The 25,822-nt window shown below is 42.6% G+C and overlaps 1 protein-coding gene and 1 pseudogene across 1 annotated transcript in view; one reads left to right on the forward strand and one right to left on the reverse strand.

The window, feature by feature from the left end:
- The window catches only part of LOC112257688 (RNA binding protein fox-1 homolog 3), a 737,323-nt gene that overhangs the window by 593,046 nt on the left and 118,455 nt on the right, over positions 1 to 25,822 (reverse strand). Inside the window, 1 exon segment of the mRNA XM_042326209.1 lies at positions 9,274 to 9,383. The gene's annotated coding sequence lies outside the window, so the exon portion shown is untranslated.
- Positions 1 to 25,822, forward strand: part of LOC112261068 — a 128,236-nt pseudogene that overhangs the window by 49,808 nt on the left and 52,606 nt on the right.

Below are 25,822 nucleotides of genomic sequence, written 5' to 3' on the forward strand. Positions count from 1 at the left end.
TCCGTGTCCTGGGGACCGTCGCTGCGGGCTCCGTGCCCTGGATTTTCACTGCAGGCTCCGGGCCATGGATCATCACTGGAGGCTTCGTGCCATGGATTATCACTGGAGGCTCCGGGCCATGGATTATCCCTGGAGGCTCCGGAATATGGATCATCACTACAGGCTCCGGGCCATGGATCATCACTGGAGGCTTCGTGCCATGGATCATCACTAGAGGCTTCGTATGTGGAGCCGGAACAGGTCTCACCAGACTGAGGAGACGTACTGGAGGCCTGGTGCGTGGAGCTGCCACAGGGCTTACCAGGCTGGGGAAACATACTGGAGGCCTGGTACGTGGAACCGGAACAGGTCTCACCGGACTGAGGAGATGCACTGGAAGCCTGGTGCGTGGAGCAGGCACCGGATACACTGGGCCGTGAGGCGCACTGGATGTCTCGAGCGTAGAGCTGGCACAACCCGTCCTGGCTGGATGCCCACTTTCGCCTGGCTGGATGCCCACTTTCTCAAACTATGGTATTGTTGTTTCTGGCTCATTAACATATTTTTAGGCGTGCCCTGTAAGAGTCTATATTTGTTGCAACCTTTAGTTTTTGCTGTACAATTTTAACTGAAATCTGGTAGTAGTTCCTTCAAGATTGAATGTCTATCGGGGACAGATCAGAGCGGCACCACGTCTCAAACCTTTAATGGTTGAGTGTTTAGCCATGTCGCTTAATCTGTTTTGCCTAGTGATGTTACGTTTGACACTGAAGCTCTGAGGCATGCATCATAATTGCTAAGCAGTGTGTCGATGTTTGTATCACTTTATCAGAAGCACGTGATCAATGACATCCAATGCTTTGTTTTGTCAAACAACCACCTGATTGGTTTGATATTGGTTTTGTTAGAAGACCAAAATGTAACCCTGTGCAGGCGTTATGGCATGTGGGAGTCATCTATAATAATTTGGCTGGTCTAAATTATTTTGACCAGCAGGTGCCATTAGTGTAGAACATGTTGATCAAAGCCTTGAGATATGAACCAAGTTTTGACACAATTGACTGGAAATGCTCAATGCTTTATGTATCTTTGTTTCCCCATCACTACCAATCCAATGTATTTACAGTAAAATGCTGTAAAATAGCAATATTATGATTACAGTATAGGTATGTACATGTTTTAGTATTGTATTGTAATCACTGCTCTGATATTACAGTAACGTAAAGAAAGCTGGTGCCAAGTTAGTGTGATTATTATAGTAAAATACATGGCATTAGCCAGAAATGGGCAAACAAACATCAAACTGCACCTTTTTTACAACTACAAAATACCTTACAGAAGACCAATGTATACTTAACTTCAACAACATTCTCAGTAACAGTTACAGAAACGTTTTACTTGCTATGTCAGTGATGTGTTTTCTTGAATAAACCTTAGTTTAATGCACTGGCTGTAAGTCACTCTGGACAAGAGCGTCTGCTAACTGACCAAAATCTAAATGTAAAAATGAACACTTGCAAAGCCCATTGCTGGATATTATTAAAATTTGGCCTTGTTTTGCGGCAGAGCTCATTAGAATAATACCCAGCAGTGTGCTTTGCAAGTGTTCATTTTTTACATTTACATTTTGATTATTTAGCAGACACTCTTATCCAGAGCAATTTACAGTCAGTGCATTAAACTAAGGTAGATTAACAAGAACATATCACATTCATAGCAAGTAAAAATATTATGTTATCATTATTGAGAATGTTGTTGTAGTTAAGCGAGCTACTTGGTATTTGTTTTACATAAATACACTACTGTTCAAGTGTTTTGGGTCACTTAGACATTTCCTTGTTTTTGAAAGAAAAGCACATTTTTTGGTCCATTAAAATAACATCAAATTGATCAGAAATACAGTGTAGACATTGTTAATGTTGTAAATGACTATTGTAGCTGGAAACGGCTGATTTTGTTATGGGATATCTAAATCGATTTACAGAGGCCCATTATCAGCAACCATCACTCCTGTGTTCCAATGGCACATTGTGTTATCTAATCCAAGTTTATCATTTTAAAAGGCTAATTGATCATTAGGAAACCCTTTTGCAATTATGTTAGCACAGCTGAAAACTGTTGTCCTGATTGAAGAAGCAAAAAAACTGGCCTTCATTATAGTTGAGTAACTGGAGCATCAGCATTTGTGGGTTCGATTACAGGCTCAAAATTGCCAGAAACAAATTCATTTCTTCTGAAACTTGGCAGTCTGTTCTTGTTCTGAGAAATGAAGGCTATTCCATGCAAGAAATAACCAAGAAACTGAAGATCTCATACAACGTTGTGTACTATTCCTTTCAAACTGGCTCTAACCAGAATAGAAAGAGGAGTGGGAGGCCCCGGTGCACAACTGAGCAAGAGGACAAGTATATTAGAGTTTCTAGTTTGAGAAATGCTGGCCTTCTAGGCAGAGTTCAATGTCTGTTCTTTTGTCCATCTTAATAATTTTCCTTTTATTGGCCAGTCTGAGATATGGATTTTCTTTGCAAATCTGCCCAGAAGGCCAGCATCCCAGAGTTGTCTCTTCATCAATTAGCCTTTATCAAGTAATAAACTTGGATTATCTAACACAATGTGCTAATGGAACACAGGAGTGATGTTTGCTGATAATGGGCCTCTGTACACCTATGTAGATATTCCATAAAAAATCAGCCATTTCCAACTACAATAGTCATTTACAACATTAACAATGCCTGCAATGTATTTCTGATTTATTCGATGTTAATTTAAATGGACAAAAATGTTTTGCTTTTCTTTCAAAAACAAGGACATTTCTAAGTGACCAAAAACTTTGGAACGGTAGTGTATATTCATACAAAAACACAAAATGCATGTATTCTAATTAAAATAAATGAATTCGATGTCAGGCCAGTGAAGTGCAACCTCCAAATACCTGAAATACTTGAAACTATTGAAATATGTATATCAAATACATACAATATAAATGCTGCCCACAATGTAAATCTCCAACTGTGTACTACTGTTCTTCCAGTAATGCACTGTATATTCTAGAAATACAGCATGTTGCTGTTGAAAGGTGTTATAGTATTATGCTGTAAGTTTGTGTTTTCAGTAAAAGTCCTGCGAATCTACAGTAGAAAATACTGGTTTCTGTGATGCCTTATTTTACTGTAAATGTACAGTAATCTCCTGGCTACTGTGCTGCCAGTAATTTACTCTAAAAATTACAGGATATTTTTTACAGTGCATCTTATGCCTCATTAATCTGAGAGGAAACTCAGAAATGTCTGACTTGCTAACTGGTTGTAGTTGAACACTTGCTGCATTCAACAAGTTAGCAAGTCGGACATTTCAGAGTTCAGACAAGCACGTGAATGCGACATTACGCAATAGTAACACACACACACACACACACACTCTCTCTGAGTCACAACCCCATGACAGAGTGCCAGTTGTGTGTCGTCCTTTGACTAGCGTGTTCACAGAATACGCACCTCATACCCTGCCTCCTTAAATCACACACACACCATGCCCCCCCCACACACACAGATTATCCTGCAAACAAACAGACTAAAGCATGTGCTCTCGGACACGCAAACACAAATCGCTTACCATTCATTGATTCAAGTTACTACATTAACAGTCAAGAGTTTCACCACTTCTCCTTTCCTTGCTCCATTTGCAGATTGATTGTTATTTTCTCCCCTCTTTAGTCACTTTCAATCTAACACCCAGCAATTAAAATCAATCGGCCATTGGATTGGCCTGCCTCTGAGGAGCCCATATAAGATGGCTGCCTGACAGAGGGCAGACAGGGATTGAGTCCCAAATGGCATCCTATTCCCTATATAGTGCGCTACTTTTGACCATTGCCCATAGGAAATGTAGGGAATAGGGTGCCATTTGGGACATACACTCTGATTTGTCCCACACAGACACTTAAATTATCTTCTTTTTCTTTTCTCATTGGTGCTGCTTCTTACCTCATGCGCACGCACACACACACACATATGCAAGCACACATGCAGACACACACACGCAAAAATACCACCACCAGGCCACTGTTGGCAGGACATGACACACAGGGGAGGACATGTTTACGCTTTGAAATACTACTGTCATCCATATAAAGGGGAGATGGTGGAGGGGGGAACAGGGGAGCAATATGTGTGTGTGTGCATGTGCGTGTGCGTGTATGGATGTGTGTGTGTGTTTGTGAGTACGTTTGTGTATGTGTCTGTGCGAGGGGGTAGTATAGGTAGGACAGAGGGAGCTATGATGAAGTGTAAAACTGAGATGGAGGACATAATAGAAAAGATAATAAAAGGTGTGAAGGATTATAGGTAGGTGGTGGCGAGGGCCATTTCACACTGAAATTCAATCTGCTTCGTGTGGAGAAGTACTACACTGACTGTGTTGTCCACCCCCCCGCTCGCTATCAACACACACACACACACAAACACAAACACACACACACACCGATGCTATATTGCTATTGATCAAGAGCAGTTATCAGACATGAGAGAGGCATGGTACTGCCTGCGAGAGCACAGAGAGAACAATTCACTATATCATATAAAATACATCATAAAACGCACAGGGAATCTCATTGGAAAAGCAGACTAAAAGCCACCAATATTGATAAAATGACTTGGGTTCTGTCCAAAATGACACCCTATTCCCTATACAGTGTAATACTTTTGACCAGGAAGTGCACTATGTAGGGAATAGGGCAGAATTTTGGATGCAAACTAGGATGCACCACAGTGGATTGCAGTGCAGTGATATGAGAAACCACTGGAATAAAAATGTATAACTTATTCTATATTATATTCTATACTGCTGTCTTGTGTGTTGGAGAGTGTTTGATGAGTGTAAGTTTTTCAGTCAAGTTTCACATTACATTTTTGGACTATGACTAGTCGCCAAGGATCCGCCCCTTTTTTTCAATTTCCGCCTAAAATGACATACCCAAATCTAACTGCCTGTGGCTCAGGACCTGAATCAAAGATATGCATATTCTTGATACCATTTGAAAGGAAACACTTTGAAGTTCATAGAAATGTTAAATTAATGTAGGAGAATATAACACATTAGATCTGGTAAAAGATAATACAAAGAAAAAAAGCGTTTATTTTTTATTTTTTTTGTGCTATTATCTTTGAAATGCAAGAGAAAGGTCATAATGTATTATGCCAGCCATGGTGCCATTTTGTTTTTGGCCACGAGATGGTAGCAGTGTATGTGCTAAATGTTTGACTGATCTAATGAACCATTGCATTTCTGTTCAAAATGTTGTATCATGACTGCCCAAATGTGCCTAATGTGCCTAACAATAGCAGGGTATTATTTCACTGTAATATCTACTCTAAATTGAACAATGCAGTTAGATTAACAAGAATTTAAGCTCTGCCAATATCAGAAAATGTCTTGTTACTTACAAGCACATACTAATCACATTAGCCTATGTTAGCTCAACCATCCCACGGTGGACCCACTGATCCTGTAGAGGTTTAACCTAGTTCATTCACAGCCAAAGAATTTGCTGTTTGTAACTCTACCCACACAAAGCAACACCTGGCCTGTGTACTAATCCTTTCAGACCCCCCGCAAGCTCTGGAGCTCCATCACTCCCCTGGTGACCTGAGCTAACCACACTAGCTACTGTAGCTCCCTTCTAGCATCAGGCTAAATCCAGCTGGAGTCCTCAATGCGAATGATAGATTCTAGCGCTTTTGGGAGGTAAAAAAGATTCAGTCCATTTTTTAAACTGCTTTGGGAGAAAGGGTAGATGGAGGAGACGAGGGGGAGGCGAGAGGGAGGGAGAGAGGGTGTGAGGGTGCGGTATTTAAATTCTTCCAAGAAGTTCCCCAAAGCTTTGGCATGCATATTTCTGCAAGATTTTGCAATCCAAGTCCATCACACACACACATCCAGGCCTAAACAGTCCCACGGAACCCTGCTGCCCCCGGCCCAGTTTCTCTGGCTCTGGTGTAGTAATTGTATGGGAACGCCTGTGTATTAATTACATTTATATGGATTTCTTCCCCCAAGCCACATTAATAGCCTCTGGTCTCCCATGTATGGAGATAATGGTAATGAGATTCAATAAACTATTAAACTGTTCACTCCATGCATCCACAAACTATTACAAATATATCAGCTCTTCACTCCATGCACCCACAAACTATAAAACATATATAAACTATTCATTCCACACACCCACAAACTACTAGAAACATGTAAACTATTCACTCCATAAATCCACAAACTATTACAGGGTAGAGGCGGCAGGGTAGCCTAGTGGTTAGAGCGGCGGACTAGCAACCCCGAGCTGACAAGGTACAAATCTGTCATTCTGCCCCTGAACAGGCAGTTAACCCATTGTTCCTTCATTGAAAATAAGAATTTGTTCTTAACTGACTTGCCTAGTTAAATAAAGGTCAAATAAATTACAAACATATAAACTATTCAACACATATATCCACAAAATATTACAAAAATAAAAACTATTCAATACATACATCCACAAATCCACAAAATCCACAAATGTATGGAGCTATTCACTCCATACATTTACAAACTATTCAAAGATTCACTCCATACATCCAGTAGCTATTATGAACCTGTACAGAGAATATTCACAGAGCTCATAGTACACTTTTTAACAGTCAGTTTGAAACTGAACATCTGAAAGGCAGAGTTAGAGTGAGGGTTGTGTACTAAAAACACCTTGTCGATAGAAATTGTTAGTTGTAATGCATACAACTGCAAGTTGTCATTCATAGGATATGTAGTCAGTGTCAGTGTTAATGTTACATTTGAGGGAGGTGAAAACTGGGTCTGGATAGCCATTAATACCTGTAATGTGTAATGAGGTGTAAATTAGATAATATATACTGTAACAGTCAAAAGTTTGGACACACCTACTCATTCAAGGGTTATTTTTTATTTTTCCTATTTTCTACATTGTAGAATAATAGTGAAGATATCAAAATGATGAAATAAAATATATGGAATCATGTAGTAACCAAATAAGTGATAAAGAAATCAAAACATATTTTATATTCTTCAAAGTATCCATCCTTTTGCTTTGATGACAGCTTTGCAGACTCTTGGCATTCTCTCAACCAGCTTCATGAGGAATGCTTTATCAACAGTCTTGAAGGAGTTCCCACATATGCTGAGCACTTGTTGGCGGCTTTTCCTTCACTGCAGTCCAACTCATTCCAAACCATCTCAATTGGTTTGAGGTCAGGTGATTGTGGAGGCCAACTCATCTGATGCAGTACTCCATCACTTTCCTTCTTGGTCAAATGGACTGTACACAGCCTGGAGGTGTGTTGGGTCATTGTCCTGTTGAAAAACAAATGATAGTCCCACTAAGAGAAAACCAGATAGGATGGAATATTGCTGCAGAAATCTGTGGTAGCTATGCTGGTTAAGTGTGCTTTGAATTCTAAATAAATCACTGACAGTGTCACCAGCAAAGCACCCCCACACCATCACACCTCCTCCTCCATTCTTTACGGTGAGAACCACACCCACGGAGATCCTCCGTTCGCCTACTCTGCGTCTCACAAAGACACGGCAGATGGAACTAAAAAGGACAGATTTCCAATGGTCTAATGTCCGTTGTTCATGTTTCTAGGCCCAAGCAAGTATTTTCTTCATATCGGTTTCCTTTAGTAGTGGTTTCTTTGCAGCAATTCAACCACGAAGGCCTGATACATGCAGTCACCTCTGAACAGTTGATGTTGAGATGTATTTGCTACCTGAACTCTGTGAAGCATTTATTTGGTCTGCAATTTCTGAGGCTGGTTACTCTAATGAACTTATCCTCTGCAGCAGAGGTAACTCTGGGTCTTCCCTTCCTGTGGCGGTCCTCATGAGAGCCAGTTTCATCATAGGGCTTGATGGTTTTGGTGACTGCACTTGAAGAAACTTTAAAAGTTCTCGAAATGTTCCGTATTGAATGACCATCATGTCTTAAAATCATGATGTACTGTCATCTGCACATCTATTACTCCAGTATTAATTGCTAAATTGTAATTACTTCGCCACTATGGCCTATTTATTGCCTTACCTCCTTACTTAATTTGTTCACACTGTATACAGATTTTCCATTGTGTTATTGACTGTACAGTTGTTTATCCCATCTGTAACTCTGTGTTGTTTTTGTCACACTGCTTTGCTTTATCTTGGCCAGGTCGCAGTTGTAAATGAGAACTTGATATCAACTGGCCTACCTGGTTAAATAAAGGTGAAATATCTATATTTTTAAAATAATTCTCTTTCCTTATTTGAGCTGTTCTTGCCATAATATGGACTTGTTATTTTACCAAATAGGGCTATCTTCTGTATACCACCCCTACCTTGTCAGAACACAACTGATTGGCTCAAATGCAATAAGGAAGAAAGAAATTCCACAAATTAACTTTTAAAAAGGCACACCTGTTAATTGAAATTTAATCCAGGTTGACAACCGCGTGAAGATGGTTGTGTCACGCCCTGGTCTAAGTATTTTGTGTTTTTCTTCATGTATTGGGTCAGGCCAGGGTGTGGCATGGGGTTTTTGTATTGTGGTGTGTTTTGTCTTGGGGTTTTGGTGTGTATGTATTGGGATTGTAGCTAGTGGGGTTATCTAGCAAAGTCTATGGCTGTCTGGAGTGGTTCTCAATCAGAGGCAGGTGTTTATCGTTGTCTCTGATTGGGAACCATATTTAGGCAGCCATATTCTTTGAGTTTGTCGTGGGTGATTGTCTTTAGTGTCCTTGTTCCTGTCTATGTGTTAGGTTACACAAGTATAGGCTGTTTCGGTTTTCGTTACGTTTATTGTTTTTGTAGTGTTTGTTATTGATTCGTGTTTTACGTTCGTTATTAAACATGGATTGCAATCTACACGCTGCATTTTGGTCCGACTCTCCTTCACACCTAGAAAACCGTAACAGGTTGAGAGAATGCCAAGAGTGTGCAAAGCTGTCATCAAGGCAAAGGGTGGTTAAAATATAAATATCAAATATACTTTTATATGTTTAAAAAAATTGGTTACTACATGATTCCATATGTGTTATTTTATAGTTTTGATGTCTTCACTATTATTCTACAATGTAGAAAATAGTAATAAATAAAGAAAACCCCTTAAGTAGGTGTGTCCAAACTTTTGACTGGTACTAGATAGATAGATAGATTGACGTTGTAGTAGTAGTGTGTGTGTGTGTGTGTGCGTGCGTATGCGTGTGTGTATGTGTGTGTGTGTTTATAGGTTTGGAAGGTGAGGAAGATGAGTCCTACCTTGTTGTATCTGCAATCTCAGAAGAACTTGGTCTGGAAAGATGATGTCCACTGGTGTCTGATGCTCCCCGCTTTTTATCACACACTCAGCATCTATACTCTTCTTCACGCTTGAGAGAGAGAGAAGGGGAGAAAGAGAGAGAGAGATAGAGAGAGAGAGTTTTGGTTAGTGAATTCCCACAGGGATAGGTTGTGTGTGTGCTGACCTTATCGTTGAGCTGTGTCGATATCAGTTCATGATCATCACCTCTGTCTGTCTATATGTGAGGGTACAGAACCAACTCCACATACACGCACACACCGAGGTATGGGGTCAATGCAAAGGTGTGCTGGCGGGTGGGCAGAGAAACAGAGAAACTCAGCAGTAGAAAATAGTAGAAATAGTAAAAATAGTAGAAGTAGAAAGACAGTTGTACTGACTGTGTGTATTGGTGCTACAGAGACACAGAATAAGGGTTGTTCCATGTCATTTCATCAAGCCATGACACCCACCATCTCAGATTGTTCTGAAATTGTTAAATAAGATAAGCATTCTGGAAACATTATTTTGTTGAAATATAATTTGATTTCTGAGGAAATAAGGTTGTGGATTGCACCCAAATTGTCTATTTTAATTTATAGGATTCATATAATATTCAATAATTCCAGTATCTCATCAGATTTGGACCAAAAGCCATCCACAGACACCCCACACCCCACTCCAATCCCACCTCACAATGAGTATATACTATCAGTTCTCTATGTTTGACAACTAATATGTTGCTGCGTCTTGGAGTATTGTTTCTTCATCCTATGTCATGTATTCTCAGTGAATGTGGTGATGTCTCTTTTTTTCTTTCCTGTTCAGATAAATTTGTCATTAAAGTTGTTCGGTTTATGTCCAATCTCACAACCTGATATTGCCAGGTTCTGACCTCTGACCTCTGTTAATTGTTTTTTTTAAAGAACATTAGTTTGTTTTAGAAAATATTTAGGACTTATTTATTTATTGCCACCCACTCTAAAACTAACTGCAGCTCTTTGTTCAGTGCTGCAGTTATTTCAGTCACTGTAGTAGATTACTTGTATAATGTTGAGTCATCTGCATACATAGACACACTGACTTTACTCATGTCAGTAAAGATTGAACAAAGTAAGGGGCCTAGACAGCTGACCTGGGGAATTTCTGATTCTACCTGAATTTTGTTGTACAGGCTTCCATTAAAGAGCACCCTCTGTGTTCTGTTAGACAGGTAACTATTTTTCCATGATATAGCAGCGGATGTAAAGCCATAACACTGAAGACTAACCAAACAGCCCCCACAACATTTTAATCATAAATGTCTCTCAGCCAATCATCAGTAATTTGTGTAAGTTCTGTGCTTGTGTAATATCCTTCCCTATAAGCGGGCTGGGAAAGTCTGTCAATTTGTTTACTGTAAGATAGCATTGTATCTGATCAAACATTTTTTCCCCAAAAGTTTACTAAGGGTTGGTAACAGGCTGATTGGTTGGCTATTTGAGCCAGTAAAGGGGGCTTTATTATTCTTAGGTAGCAGAATCACTTTGCTTCCCTCCAGGCCTGCGGGCACACACTTTCTAGTAGGCTTAAATTGAAAAAAGGCAAATAGGAGTGAAAATATCTTCCACTATTATCCTCAGTAAATTCCATCCAAGTTGTCAGACCCCGTTGCTTGTCATTGTTGATAGACAACAATACTTTTTAAATCTCTTCCACACTCACTTTACGGAATTCAAAATTACAATACTTATCTTTCATAATTTGGTTGCTGTCATACCTGGTCCATAGACTGCGTACAGGGAAAGAAAACCAATTTTTAATTTTGTAATGTGATTGAACTATCCCTTTAACAATGTGGGTGTGGGGATTCCTTAAAAAATTATCACCTAATAGCAGGAACAGCACCATCTACACGTCAGAACCCGGTAACATCAGGATGTAAGATGGGACATAAACCCAACAACTTCAATGACAAATTTCTCTGAACAAAAAATAACATCACCAATTTCACTGAGAATACATTACATAAGATGAAGAAACAATACTCCTAGCCGCAACTCCATACAACTTGTCAAAGACAGAGAACTGACACGATATGCACGTTGTTGGGGTGGAATTCGAATGGATTGTGGGGTGTGAGGTATCCATGGCTTTTGACCATTTCTTTGGAATGCTCATGTCTATCTCATTATTAGAACAAAGGTTAGTCCAAATTGGATGTTAGGTACTATATTTATTGAATATTAAAATGCCCAATTTGGTTGCAATCAATTAGCTTAATTTCAGCAAAATAATATTGCACAAATTCTTATCCGATCTCTTTCTAACAACAGAAATGATTTTCGGTGGAACGACCGAGAAGGAAAACTGTGTAGTGTGCTTTGCAGTATGGTGTCTTAGCAGAGATGAGGGTGACTGTCATCAATCCGTTGGCCTTGCACAGACTGCAGTGACTCAATACGAAAAACATTTATTTTCTCTCTCTATCGCTCACGTTCACTCTCACTCTCTTAGATATACTCTCCCTCTGTGTCCCGCTTGAACTCCTTTTTCCTATTCTTCTCTGCCTCCAGCAGCCAATACAGTACATATATTTTACCCCTCCCTCTCCCTCTCCCCTATCTTTTACTCTCCTTCTCCCTCAGTATCCCGCCCTCGCTCTCTCTGCCTCTCTCTCAGTCAAAAAATAAGGACAGAGAGGACTCAGCTTTCCTGAAGAGTGGAAAGTGGAGCGGTAGAGCAGAGGAAAGGACGAGAGGAGGAGAGGCCTGGGGCGATACACAAACAGGATCAACACTTCAGCCAAAAATACAGCAGGCTGTATCTCTCTTAGAAACAACCCAGGAAAAGAGAGGGGAGAAGAAAGAGAGGGGGGATGGAAACAGAACTAGCAAGAGAAAGAAGTAGTGTGAAAAACCCAAGGTGCAAGAGAGAGAGAGTGAGGAGAAAGATGGCAGTCTCACCCAGGCAAGGGGGGATTAGTGAAATCTAAGCCCCCTCTCTGTGCTGCTCCTTTTGGGTTTACTGTCAAATAACAGCCCTTGGCTTTGGCCTATATATTGCTGCTGAGAGAGAGGCTGTTGGAATGTTCCTTAATTTCATTCTGAATTAAATTAAGGGGTGGTTTGGAGAGTCATGTCTGGGAACTCAAACTGGGAACAGAGGAATGTGTGTGTGTGTGTTTGTGTGTGTGTGTTTGTGCGTCTGTTCGCGTGTGTCACGTTCTGACCATCGTTCGTATGTGTTTTCCTTGTGTTAGTGTTGGTCAGGACGTGAGCTGGGTGGGCATTCTATGTTGGATGTCTTGTTTGTCTATTTCTATGTCTGGCCTGATATGGTTCTCAATCAGAGGCAGGTGTTAGTCATAGTCTCTGATTGGGAACCATATTTAGGTAGCCTGGGTTTCACTGTGTGTTTGTGGGTGATTGTTCCTGTCTCTGTGTTTGCACCAGATAGGACTGTTTAGGTTTTCACATTTCATTATTTTGTAGTTTATTCATGTATAGTTTTTCCTTTATTAAACAAACATGAATCATCACAACACTGCATTTTGGTCCGACTCTACTTCACCTAAAGAAAACCGTTACAGAATCACCCACCACACCAGGACCAAGCGGCGTGGTGAAAGGCAGCAGGAGCAGCGTAAAGAGGAATGGACATGGGAGGACGGTTTGGACGGCAAGAATATGGATTATACTACTTGGGAGGAAATAGACATGTGGGCGGTCGACCCAGGGAGAGTGCCGGAGCCCGCCTGGGATTCGATGGAGCAGTGCGCGGAAGGTTACAGGAGAATGAGGTTGGCGAAGCAAGCACGGCGGCACGGACGGAAGCCCGAGAGTCAGCCCCAAAAATTTATTGGGGGGGGCTCACAGGGAGTATGGCTACGCCAGGTAGGAGACCTGCGCAAACTCCCTGTGCTTACCGGGGGGCTAGAGAGACTGGGCAGGCACCGTGTTATGCTGTGGTGCGCACGGTGTCTCCATTGCGGGTGCATAGCCCGGTGCGGTACATTCCAGCTCCGCGTATTGGCCGGGCTAGAGTGAGCAACGAGCCAAGTGCCATGAAGCCGGCTCTACGCATCTGGTCTTCAGTGTGTCTCCTTGGGCCGCCTTACGTGGCACCAGCCTTGCGCTCGGTGTCTCCGGTTCGCCTGCATAGCCCAGTGCGGGCTATTCCACCTCGCCGCACTGGCAAGGCGACCGAGAGCATTCAACCAGGTAAGGTTGGGCAGGCTCGGTGCTCAAGAGCTCCAGTGCGCCTGCACGGTCCGGTCTATCCAGTACCACCTCCACGCACCAGCCCTCCGGTGGCAGCTCCCCGCACCAGGCTTCCTGTGCGTGTTCTCGGCCCAGTGCCACCAGTGCCAGCACCACGCATCAGGCCTACAGTGCGCCTCACCTGTCCAGCGCTGCCAGAGCCTTCCTCCTCTCCAGCGCTGCCGGAGTCTCCCGCCTATCTAGCGCTGCCAGAGCCTTCCTCCTCTCCAGCGCTGCTGGAGTCTCCCGCCTGTTCAGCGCAGTCAGAGCCTTCCTCCTCTACAGAGCTCCCGCCTGTTTAGCCGCCAGAGCCTCTACAGCGCTGCTGGAGTCTCCTGCCTGTTCAGAACTGCCAGTCTGCATAGAACTGCCAGTCTGCAAGGAGCTGCCAGTCTGCAAGGAGCTGCCAGTCTGCAAGGAGCTGCAAGTCTGCAAGGAGCTGCCAGAGATGCCAGTCTGCAGGATGCCGCCAGAGCTGCCAGTCTGCAAGGAGCCGCCAGAGCTGCCAGTCTGCAAGGAGCCGCCAGAGCTGCCAGTCAGCATGGAGCAGCCAGAGCTGCCAGTCAGCATGGAGCAGCCAGAGCCGCCAGTCAGCATGGAGCAGCCAGTGCCGCCAGTCAGCCAGGGGCCGCCAGTCAGCCAGGGGCCGCCAGTGCCGCCAGTCTGCCCAGCGCCGCCAGTGCCGCCAGTCTGCCCAGCGCCGCCAGTGCCGCCAGTCAGCCCAGCGCCGCAAGTGCCGCCAGTCTGCCCAGCACCGCCTGAGCCACCCGTCTGCCCAGCACCGTCAGTGCCGCCAGTCAGCCAGGGGCCGCCAGTGCCGCCAGTTAGCCAGGGGCCGCCAGTGCCGCCAGTCTGCCCAGCGCCGCCAGAACTGCCAGTCAGCCAGGATCCGCCAGTCTGCCAGGATCCGCCAGTCAGCCAGGATCTGCCAGAACTGCCAGTCAGCCAGGATCCGCCAGTCGGCCAGGATCCGCCAGTCAGCCAGGATCCGCCAGTCAGCCAGGATCCGCCAGTCAGCCAGGATCCGCCAGTCAGCCAGGATCTGCCGGAACCACCAGCCAGTCAGGATCTGGTAGATCCACCAACCGTCCTGAGCTTCCTCTCAGTCCTGAGCTTCCTCTCAGTCCCGAGCTTCCCCTCAGTCCTGAGCTACCTCAGTCCGGAGCTGCCCCTCAGTCCAGTGGGGCCCGTTGTTAGGTTTCCTAGGCCATGGTTAGCGGCGAGGGTCGCCACTCAAGGGACGCTAAGGAGGTGGACTAAGACAATTATGGAGTGGAGTCCACGTCCTGCACCAGAGCCGCCACCGCGTACAGATGCCCACCCAGACCCTCCCCTATAGGTTTAGGTTGTGTGTTCATGTGTTAGTCATTGTCTCTGATTGGGAACCATATTTAGGTAGCCTGGGTTTCACTGTGTGTTTGTGGGTGATTGTTCCTGTCTCTGTGTTTGCACCAGATAGGACTGTTTAGGTTTTCACATTTCATTATTTTGTAGTTTATTCATGTATAGTTTTTCCGTTATTAAACAAACATGAATCATCACAACGCTGCATTTTGGTCCGACTCTACTTCACCTAAAGAAAACCGTTACAGTGTGAGTATGCGACTGGCGAGTGTGTGTGCGTGTAGTCAAATCTACAACTATTATCTTCATAAACAACTTATAAAATTGTAGTACATAAAAGCATATTGTTTTGTAATTTCCCTGTATTTTCCGTTATGATTTCTATGAATGTATCTTTTAAAGATAAAAGACAAACAATAAACCAACAACATATGTCCTTCACCTAGACACAGTTGAAGTCAGTGCACTAAACATTTAGTTAAAGCCTGCCTGATTAAAACGTATTTAGAGAGGAGTTGGGTACAAGAGAGACACTGCAGAGAGTCAAACTCAAAGCACTAAACAATTACCTTGCCAGGGACTACAGGAACATTACCATATTAAAGGGACTGGGACACTTGAGGACAAAGATAATGATGGTGGGATGAAAATAGCTCACACTTTAATTTGGACACACAGCCATGCAAACACACATATGCACGCACGCACGCAAGCACACACACACACACACACACACACATATAACATGTATGCTGAGGTGTGTGTGCGTGTGTTTATGTGTGTGTTTGTGTGTGTGAGTGTGAATGTCCAACATAGTTTCTGCTCATTCCATGACAGCATCACTGTCATTGTCAACAGTGACATGGCTGAACTTGGAGAAACTTTCATTTTCAACTGCTGGTGAATCTCGCCGCCCTGCCCTTCCAGCCATGGCCGATTGCACATGGGTGTGTGAGGGGTTTGTGTGTGTGTGTGTGTAGAGACATGGAGTTCAGTGGCATGGAACTGATTGCCCTGCCAAACTCTGACAATTACTATATGGGCACAGAGACATTGCCACTGACACACACACACACACACAACACACACACACACACACACACACACACACACACACACACACACACACACACACACACACACACACACACACACACACACACACACACACACACAGCCTCCAGACGTCTGACCCATACACCTCTCCACTGGCGTGAGACGGATGTGAGAATCCTGTTCCCTGTTGACTGGGTTCACGGGAGCAAACACACACACAATCTCACACACACACACAACTTTTACTATCCCAAAATAACCTGGTCACACACATCAGACCCAAACATTCATACACTGTATGCATTTTATTCTAGTAAACAATGCCAAAGAATGAGTATGAAAGAAGCCCTATAGTATCCAATTACCTAAAATCCTGAAGTGGAACTATGAGATTAAGTTGCAGGCTGCAGACATTGTGTAGTATTAATGTAGTACTCTGTTGAGGCTTTTTAGCTGTATATGTGGAGCTAATAGACTGTGTGTGTGAGCCTGCATGCGGCTAATACACTTCTCTGACTAGCCTACACACACCTGCTAACCACAGCTATCCATCAGAATTAGACGTTCATCAGTGCTTCTCAAACATCAAACGTTGAAGTTGTTGCAAATGTCAAATTTCAAAGTGTTTAAGGTTGTTTAGGCATTAACTCCAAAATCTTAAGGTTAAGCATTACGTCCAAATGGTTAATCTAAGGGTTAAGGTTTTAAGTACGCTTAAAACTAAAATCTCAATAACAACTTTCTATCACTGGATACGAACTTGCAACCTTTAGAGTCAAAAACACGTTCACACCCATCCAACACCATAAGCAAAACCAAAACCTACTTGAAGGTAGCAGCGCTTGCTCACTGTTGCCACTAGTGGCCGACGTTGTCAGACATGGATAGAGGTCGAATACTGACCTGTATCACGGGTGACCTGGCTGGCTAACCACAATGCATCTGTATCTGGACATTAGTTCAACACCATAGCACTATTGGGGAAGAGAGAAAAGAGATAGAATAGCTCTCTCTAGCTCTCCTCTCTGTCCTTCTCCTCTCGTCTCTCCCTTTCTACCACACATCATCTCTATCTCTTTTTAACTCCTACTATTTTTTATCCTCCTGTTTCCCTGCTCAACCTTCTTTCTCTCTCTCTCTCTCTCACCTCTGTTGTCTCCCTTTCCACAGCATATGATCTCTATCTGATCTCTATCCGTAGCACTCACTTCTGTCATCATGAAGTGCTTTGAGAGGCTTGTTAAGGATCACATCACCTCCACCTTACCCGACACCTTAGACCCACTACTATTAGCATACCACCCCAACGGATCCACATATTACATAATCGCCATCGCACTGCACACTGCCCTATCCCATCTGGACAAGACGAATACCTACGTAAGAATACTGTTCATCAACTACAGCTCAGCCTTCAATACCATAGCGCCCTCCAAGCTCATCACTAAGCTCAGGGCACTGAGTCTGAACCCGCCCTGTGCAACCTGGTCCTGGACTTCCTGACAGGCCGACCCCAGATGGTGAAGGTAGGCAACAACAACTCCGCTATGCTGATCCTCAACACAGGGGCCCCACAAGAGTGCATGCTCAGCGTGCTCTCTCTCCTCTCTCTCTATCTCTCTCCCCTCTCTCTCTCTCAATTCAGTTTTTTCAATTTAAGGGGCTTTATTGGCATGGGAAACATACAGTATGTTAACATTGACAAAGCAAGTTTTTTTTTTACATTAAACATTACACTTACAAAAGTTCCAAAATAATAAATACATTTCAAATGTCATATTATGTCTATATACAGTCTTGTAATGATTTGAAAATAGTTAAAGTACAAAAGGGAAAATTAATAAACATAAATATAGGTTGTGTTTAAAATGGTGTTTGGTCTTCACTGGTTGCCCTTTGGCAACAGGTCACACATCTTGCTCTCTCTATCTTCTTCTCTAACCCTCCCTTGTGTTCTTCTCCTCCTGTTTCCCTGCTCCTCCTCTCTCCAGAGTACAGTTGTCTCTCCCACTGTGATTCTATCAGATCGATCTCTCGCTTATTCATTTTTCATTGATAGCCTGAGAGATGAGTGTTTTGAAAAGCAGTCTAACCTGCCCTCCCACCTCAAACGAACATGCACACACTCACACACGCACACAGTCACACCCAAACACACACACTCTCACACGCGCACACACACACACACAAAAACACACATTCATAGGATTTACCATGAGCCCCGGCCTCACACCAATTCACCAATTCCAAAAAGAAAGAAAACATTAAAATACATCATAAAGCACACAATCTCACAGGAGAAACTAACAAAATGGGCTCATAAATATATGAGTCTAAATATCTCCAAAACACTCACAAAATAAGGCCTAAACTCTCACAATGTTTTGTAAGTCTAAACCCCTCCCAAACACATCACAAAGCCTAAGCCCTAACTTCTCATCAAGGTCCCTTACACATTTCAACACAAGACTCTGTTGACAGCTAGTCATAGTCAATTAGGCAAATTAGCGGTTATTTCTCCAACAGAGTCCTTTACAGAATGAGCAAAAGTGTTGTAATGAGTTTAATGCTGATAATACTGGGGTTGCTTTGCAATCACGCATTCTGTTGTCTACAACAACGCTAGAGGCATCAGGGTGAGGACACTCATGAAGACATGTTTGTGTAAGTCCGCCCACCCGTCTGTCACTTTCTGTCTGTGTGTGTGTGTGCATGTGTGAGTGCATGCGTGTGTGCGAGCGTGTGTTGCAGCCCCAAGGGATTCCCTAGCATGGTGAGAGCATTTTAGCAGGCAGCACTCTTTCTGTTCATGAGTTTATCAGTGGGATCTTAAAACAACAAAAAATCACCAAGCTTTAGAATCATCCCATTCATGTCTAAACAGGTTGACAAGTTGTGTGACCTTTTGTTTCTTAACACCCTAGAGTCGATTGACACAACGCATCTGCCAGTGTCGCACTTCCGCATCTGCAGTGAAAGGTCGCAGAGCTAGAGCTGTGTTTGTCAGGCCATGAGACTTCTCGCGGGGATGTCTGTAGCATCCGAACGGTTTTGCTCTACGACCCCCACAAGTGTCAGGCGAATCGTCCAAAGTCAGTACAGTCGATATGACAACTTCTGTTTGGTAGCATCCGAACCGTTTGGCCTACAAACTAATGTTACCGTTGTGGAAAGGGGAGATTCTCACGAATACGATGGCGTTCTCCATTTTGCTCTACAACCCCCACAAGTGTCACGGGACTTGTCTGAAGGTTAACAGTACTGGTTTTAAAAAACAAATGGAAGTATGAAGGTAGTTTTGTTCCTACCCCAAAAAAGGGGTTAAATGTGTGTAAAAAAAATATAGAATTACGACAGACACTTCAAAACCTTGTTTCTTACGATGTATTTTTTACTGTCCTTTTTGCCATTTATGAATGTGTTATTCACTGCGTTTCTATGGGCTTTAGTAGTAAGCCAAAATCTACATTTTATCAAATCATGCCTAAATGATACCTAAAGGGATCCTCAAATTCTAAATCAAATAGCTAAATGATCCATAGTATGATCATCTTAAAACAGTTCCATTTGTCAGTTTAGCACCCCCTCTACCCCAAGAAGAATTAAGAACAAAGGTGCCATAACCACTTCGTATGTGTACTGGTAGCAGAGGTTCAGGAGAGAGAGAGATAACAAGATGGCCTCATCAAACTATCATTAATCATGGTAGGAAAGAGGGGGAAGGGTAATTGGAGGGAGGACGGCGGGAGGGAGAGAGGGAGGAGAAGAGGAGGGCGGGAGGGAGGGTGCGAATGAGAGATGGAGGAAGGGATCAGTTCGATTTTATTGTAAATACAATTCAACAATAAACTACTGTATTGTTATTTTGGTATATGTTTACCCCAGCAAACTGGAAATTATGGTGGATTGTGGAGATATATATTATGGGGGAAGAAATAATCGATGGCTCATTAACATATTTGAAGGCGTGCCTTGTAAATGGCTATATTTGTTGCACACGTTAGTTCGAGTCCTGTACCAATTTAAGTAATATATGGTAGTATTTTTTATTCCAGCAATTAAGTGTATATATGAAACAAATCATAATGGTGGTTGGTCTTAACATTTTTAATGGTTGAGTATTTATCTGTTTGCCCTGTTATCACGGCTAGTTTGGAAACCTTTGTTTAGGTCTCTAGAAGTTTAACTGATTTAAAATACCTAGTATTCATTAATATACTGTATTATGTGATGTCTACAGTCAATCAGCTTGCTCTAATCCCTTGTTATTACAGTACAATAATGTGGATGTCATTGTCTTACAGTTGAATAGTCACTTTTACTGCATTGTACTGTGTTTCATTGCTCTTTCATCAAGTTACCATTAATATCTCAGTAGTGTATTGGTGTAACAGTATAGACTTTACGTCCGTCCCCTCGCCCCGACCTGGGCGCGAACCAGGGACGCTTTGCACACGTCAACAGTCACCCTCGAAGCATCGTTACCCATTGCTCCAAAAAAGCTGCGACCCTTGCAGAGCAAGGGGAACCACTACTTCAAGGTCTCAGAGCGAGTGACGTCACCGATTGAAACGCTATCAGCGCGCACCACCGCTAACTAGCTAGCCATTTCGCATCGGCTACATTGGCATTATCCAGAGATGGTCAGAGATATATCATAAGATGTCTTGTTCTAGTTACAATTATTTTGAAGACCAATATATCCTTAAGTACAATAACATTTTCAGTAACAGTTATGGAAACATTTGACTTGCTATGACTGTGATGTATTTTTTAATCAACCTTGGTTGAATACACTAACTAAGTTGTTAAGGACAAGAGCATCTACTAATTGACCAAAATGTACAAATGAAAATTTGGAAAGAACATTGGGTAAAGTGTCGTGGCATGGGTAATTCCAGTAACATACAGTAAATTTGATTACAGTAACATTTTTGGTATTTTTGGCAATTGATTATTGTAAAATGGATTACAGTAGTGTTGCTGCATTTGCAGCTAGTAAGTTACTGTACATTTTACATGAAATGTTTTACAGTGTAGCAACACATTTAGCTTTCTATGTGGGCATTCAACATTTGTATGAACTAATTTGTGTTGTTTAATGTTTTAGGGACTCCAAAGCAAACTAGCAAACCAGGCTGTCCTCTTGTGAAACCCAGCAGATGCAAAAGTAATTGCTAACTAGCTAAAGCATTTTTATGCAATTTTAATGTGCAATTTTGTAAGCTTGCCTTGCTGTTCATGAAACAACTATATATTAAAGTCAATCACTTGTCATTGTTCTTTATTGTTGTAACGTTAGAGATTGAAGATATTTGCCAATGCAGGTAATGTAGCAGTAGCTAAGTCGTGCTTATTGTGTAGTGCAGGATGACAATACCTGGATTCTATGGATGAGTAGCTATGTAGCCGATTTGTGCATGGACCCTATGCCCAGAATAAATATTAGTTCAGAACGGTGGTTTTAATTGTTCTAGCTACAATGCTCACACTGGTAATGACTGAGTGATGGAAATTTGACTGTTACATGTCAAACTGCTATGGAATGAAAGTCCTGCTTCAGTACTACTTCACATTGAACCACAGCCAGAGGATGGGTACATTATGCTGTTCTCATTTGTTGCTCATATGTTAGCTACGTATTTATTGCAAGAAAAATATAAGGAAACCTATTACTTCCACCAGTACAGGCATTGTGAAAAACACAAGGCTCGTCATCAATTAATTGCATGGCATACGTTGGCAGTTTCTGATGTGCGCGATTGATGTAGTGATGTCCCATTCCCTACATTGTAAAGGGGTAGGTGTGAATTTGACAGTACCTTACAGGCAGCTCAGTACAATTCTGTATTTTATATTACAGTACACCTACTGTTACATAAATATGGTATCAAAGCAAGTACTGTGTGATGACAGACATTACAATACTGTAAAATGTACTGTACTATTCTGTAAAAAAAAAAATCAACACTACCAGAACCAGAATGAACGAATGGATTAATGAATTATAATCAAGTTTTTTTCACAGCATTTTACTGTAATTACAAGGTATTGGTGGAAGCAGGTCAGCTACGAGGTAAAGTGTTTACACATTAGAGTATATTGAAGAATATTTGGTGGTTATATCACTTGCACTTCTAGACACCACAGGATCGGTGTCCACCCCGTGGGACGGTTGAGCTAACGTAGGCTAATGTGATTAGCATGAGGTTGTAAGTATAGGCAGAACGCTTAAATTCTTATTAATTTAACTGCACAGTCCAACTTATAGTAGCTAGTACAGTGAAATAATACCATGCTATTGTTTGAGGAGAGTATACAGTTATGAACTTGAAAATGTATCAATAAACCAATTAGGAACATTTGGGCAGACTTGATACAACATTTTGAACAGAAATGCAATGTTTCATTGGATCACTAAACTTTGTACATACACTGCTGCCATTTAGTGGCCAAAATCTAATTGCGCCTAACCTGGAATAATACACAACACATTATTTCTCTTTGTATTATCTGCTACCAGATCTACTGTGTTATATTCTCCTACATTCCTTTCACATTTCCACAAACTTCAAAGGTTTTCCTTTCAAATTGCATCAAGAATATGCATATCCTTGCTTCAGGTTAGATTTGGGCATGTCATTTTAGGCAAAAACTGAAAAAAATGGCCCAATCCTTAAAACCACTACAGGATCAGGTGTTTTTTTTTAAAGCTATGAGGCACAATGACAACAAACAGCATTCTCACTCATGGGTGCAACAAATATGCCCTCTTTAGAGAAACGCCTCAAAATGTGTTAATGAGCCAGAAACAACATTACCATGCACCTACTACTTGGGCTAACAGGCTGACTACACCACTCGCGTCGCATGCACGAGAGTTGCAAAATAAATATAGAAATCTATAATATTCAATTATTGCACCCGCACTGCTCGCACGTGCCAATGAGCGTCTGTGTTGCCAAGGGCTGAAATAGAAGTCAGTTCTATTTCTGACACAGATCGTTCTACAAGTCCAGCCTCTCCCATCTCCTCATTGGTTTATAGAAGCAGGTACCCACGTGCCATCTCCTCATTGGTTATACCCATGTGGGTGACTGAAAGACGAATGAGGTCGGTGGCAGTAATGCACCCATCTTATGAAAATTGCCAATCGCAATATAAAGTCAAGAGAAGAAAAAGCCTGGAAGGAAGAAAGATGACTAGAAACGATTCGGTTGACCGTTTTATGTGTGGATTAATTGACGGAGTAGAGGACCTTGTGTATTCAGGTAAAATAACGTCTCAATGTTTCTAGCCCAGGACAAATTAGCTAGCAACAGCAAGCTAGCTAAATAGGACGAATTAGCTAGCAAGTGCAAGCTAACTAGATAAATTGCCATAAATGTTTAATGCTTTTCGAACTGTCCCTAAATTAATATAATTGGTTCAGAATTTGTTTTGAAATTTTAACCTGTGTGTCATGATAGCGTTTGGTGTGAGGGGACAAAATCAATAAATGCATGATGGCGCACGCGCGCAGCCGGTTTGGGTTCCGTGTAAGGGGGAGGGGGTATTGGGATTTAGCCATAAAGACAGAGTATTAAAGAGAGAGGGATAGAGAGGGGGTGGGAGGCAGGGCAAGAATATAGGAAGTGAAGATAATGAATAAAGGGAAAGAAAGGAGAGTGAGAGATAGTTATGCAGTACTGTAGGATTTCTCTAGACATCCGTTACCCCCCAAAAACTCATTGATCAATGTTTTTTTTAATTGTCCAAAAATCACCTACTCACTAAGGGCTGGATTCAGAGGAAATGTACACCTACGCATGCCTTCCCTACACACTTCTTAGTAGGTGGTATTCAGACTTACCTTATGCAAATGCATAACGGGCTTTGCAAGGGTGGTTCTATTGCGGGTGCTGAATACATTTCATTCAACCACTGAAAACACTCTTACTTGCTGGCCAACAGCTTTTCTAGTGAAGGTTCTCATTCAATAGTGTTTTCAGTACATTTATCAAAAGCCAAACCCCTTTGAATTTGGTGTACCTTCAATTTGAATTTTCTCGACAGACTCACTAGAATACATGAAGGGAACGGTTCAGAATTAGTGATCAGTGAAAGAAAGCCATGTAAATACAAGCATAGTCATCTCCTTTTCAGCACCAATTAGTAGTCTTAAAAATACTCTGATCTTGTATGTTATTTAGTGTTAGGGAAGTATTCAGGAATAATAAAGGCTCTCCAAACCTGATATTGGTGAATCAAAAATACAGTGGTTAGATTAATCCTGAAAGTTGTCATATTTAATTGTTCCATGAAATATCAAAAGGTGAGAAAAGTATACAATAGGGGTTGAACAGTAGTCCTATAAATCTACTATAACAAATCTTTTTAATCATGGAACTGTGATGACAACCAAGATGGTGCAGCAGTTAGACGTGTTTGTTTTCGTCCCATGTAAATATTGTCTTTTTCAGGGGTCGTATACATTTCATTCTCTTTTTTTCATTTTCGAAATAAATATACATTCCTTCAACCCGCCTCACCCAATGTGGTATGGATTAGCAATTTTTTTAGACCTTATAACTGGAGCATCCATCAGAAGCTAGCCAGCTAATTAGCTACTAGTTATTTAGTCATTGTTAGCCTCTGCTGGTGGTCTTTACCTTTAGCTCGGACTCCTGCCGCTTTAGCCCGGATAATACCTGCCAGTCTGCAGAGCGCGACACCAACCCTGAGCATATCGGACTGCTCTTTTCCACTACATCACCGGAATCCTGCCACAAGCTCTGGACCAATACACCAGATTTTCACAGCTAGCTTATTGCTACCGAGGAGATATTGTGGCTAACGCTCTTATCCAAAAACATGCACCAGTTAGCCCCGAGCTAGGCCCATCTCCCGACAAGCAAACAAAGTATGCCAACTACAACACTTGTCTCACCAATTGGCCTGGACCCTTATTGACACAGAGCCCTGCCGATCCATCACGACTGGTCTGCTGACGTAACTCGGCCGAAGTGCTCTCAACCGGCCTCTGCGTCGTGGATGTTTGGTGATGATCCATCTGCTAGCCCCGCCCTGCTAACTCCCTGAACGCCGTGTCTCCCGCTCGCTCAACGTAGTAAATGACTACCGACTGTTCCCTGTTTCATCTAGTGCTGCTCATTGGACCCTATGATCACTCGGCTACACAGCCGATGCCTGATAGACTGTCCATTAACACAAACCGAAACCCCCAACAGAAGCTAGCCAGCTAACTAGCTACTAGCTAGTAGTCAGTTAGCCACTCCTAGCGGTCATCAGCTAACCTTAACCCGGTCAACTCCTGCCAGTCTGAACAGCACGATTCAGCCCAGAGCATACCGGACTGCTTTTTCTACACCAAATCTCCATATCTCCGGATTACTACCGCCAGCTCTAAACCTTTTCACCTGGATCAGCGCAGCTAGCTAGCTGCTATCCGAGTGGCTACTCCTGGCTAACATCCCGAAGCAAGCAAGCACCAATTAGCTAGGAACTAGCCCCATGCTAGGCCCATGTCCCGGCCTACCTATTTTGCCAATTGGCCTGTACCCATTTTACTGCCAACACGGAGCCCCGCCGATCCACCACGACTGGTCTACCAAAGTAATCCGCTCCAGGGGGTTTCAACAGGCTCCTCCGTCGTGAAGTTCTCTGAAGGCCCATCCGCTAGCCTGCTTGCCGTGGCCCGCTAGCTATCTAGAACTTATCAGACTGTTAGCTGAAGGGGTCCATCAGCCAATTTCTTGGGCTACAATACCTATTTTGCCAATTGGCCTGGACCACTCAGCTATGCATGCCTCTCCCTAATGTCAATATGCCTTGTCCATTGCTGTTTTGGTTAGTGATTATTGTCTTATTTCACTGTAGAGCCTCCAAC

The sequence above is a fragment of the Oncorhynchus tshawytscha genome, linkage group LG01, assembly GCF_018296145.1.
Source record: "Oncorhynchus tshawytscha isolate Ot180627B linkage group LG01, Otsh_v2.0, whole genome shotgun sequence".
NCBI lineage: Eukaryota > Metazoa > Chordata > Actinopteri > Salmoniformes > Salmonidae > Oncorhynchus > Oncorhynchus tshawytscha.